At 44.7% G+C, this 1,616-nt stretch overlaps 1 protein-coding gene across 3 annotated transcripts in view; it reads right to left on the bottom strand.

The window, feature by feature from the left end:
• CREB5 (cAMP responsive element binding protein 5) overlaps positions 1-1,616 on the bottom strand; it is a 411,522-nt gene that overhangs the window by 86,837 nt on the left and 323,069 nt on the right. The gene's annotated exons all lie outside the window — the stretch shown is intronic.

The following is a 1,616-nucleotide window of genomic DNA, read 5'->3' as shown; positions in this document are numbered from 1 at the left end:
GAAACAAATAATGCAATATATGTTAAGAAAAAAAAAAAGAAGAAGATAGCAGGAGGGGAAGAATGAAGGGGGGGATATCAGAGGGGGAGACGAACCACAAGAGATGATGGACTCTGAAAAACAAACTGAGAGTTCTAGAGGGGAGGGGGGTGGGGGGATGGGTTAGCCCGGTGATGGGTATTAAAGAGGGCACATTCTGCGTGGAGCACTGGGTGTTATGCACAAACAATGAATCATGGAACACTACATCAAAAACTAATGATGTAATGTATGGTGATTAACATAACAATAAAAAACGTAAAGAAAAAAATACAAATACTTGATGTTTAGTTTTATTGTGTGGGACTTTACTATTCTGAGAACCTGGCGACTCATCTTATTCCCACCAAGGCAAACACAACAGTCATATAGTGCTACGGTATCATAGTGCAGCTCACTTTTCAAACTAACAGGGGATAAAAAAGACAATTTTAAAAGGATACAAGTAGGGAAAATAGACTCTTCGTTAGTTTTTCACTTGAAGATTAAATTCTCCCTTTCATTTTTTAAGAAAAGAAAAATCCCCAAACTTTAGGAAAACATTACTTCTTTCATCCACCCCCATGTCCCACCTTCCATCACCCTCAAGGCACAAATTTTCTGACAGATTTTCTGTACTTGCCACATAAAATACCAAATCGAGGCAGAGCCATCAGCCCAAAGTGCAAAGCAAACTTTCGTTATTAGTCGTGCTGGCAGAAATCTTGGAAAGATACACAAATTCCAAGAAAAAGACCAAAATACATCTCTGCAAAGCAGAACTTCCCTGTAACAAGATTTGTAAAATTTCCTCTTCTCCCCCCTTGGCTATTCTGACACAAGCTGAACTTATTTGCACAATGTTCCAAAGTAGACAGGAACACATGCACACGCACACGTACACAGATACACAAAGAAGACGTGCCTGAAAACTGTCTGAGAGGGGGTGTTCCGAACCGGACCATGTGTGGTGTCCTTGCCCAGATGCATCTGACTTCAGGCTTGGGAACATTAAACAAACACAAAAACAAGACCCGGCAATGCGCGTGCTGGGCTGGATGACAGAGGCGGCAAGCAAATATTGGGATTGTGTTTCACCTATTGCCATGGTTACCAAAACAGGGTGGATACTGACAGAAAGAGAAAGAAATCAAACTGGGAAGACAATGCGTCCCAGGAGAATGTCTGAATGTGTGTATGAAGAGCTTGCTGGGGAGGGTGGCGGTAGGGGGAGCCAAGAGAAGAGATCAGATGGAAAGGGGTGTTTCAATACCCCTTTGTGTTGTGTAAGCAGCAAGCTCAGCCAACGCTCTGCACCGGCACAATACAGACCTCCAAAGGCCCGTGGAAGATCCACACAGCCCAAGGAACACACAGAGGAGGCGTGGGAAGTTTAGTTTTGCTTGGTGGCAGACAAGATCGAGGCAGTTTATCCTCAGCGCCAAAAGATGAAATACTCGGTGTGCATCCACACTCTGGATAATGACTAAGAATAGCTTAGTGGTATCAGAGACGGAGACCACCAGAAGAGACTCTTAAGGACAGGAAACAAACTGAAGGCTGCCTGGGGCGGGGGGGGGGGGGGTGGGGGGGGGGGG

This window comes from Callorhinus ursinus, unplaced genomic scaffold, assembly GCF_003265705.2.
Source record: "Callorhinus ursinus isolate GAN/ISIS: 27379988/994484 unplaced genomic scaffold, GSC_fseal_2.0 scaffold12, whole genome shotgun sequence".
NCBI lineage: Eukaryota > Metazoa > Chordata > Mammalia > Carnivora > Otariidae > Callorhinus > Callorhinus ursinus.
This window is presented reverse-complemented; position numbering and strand designations above follow the sequence as displayed.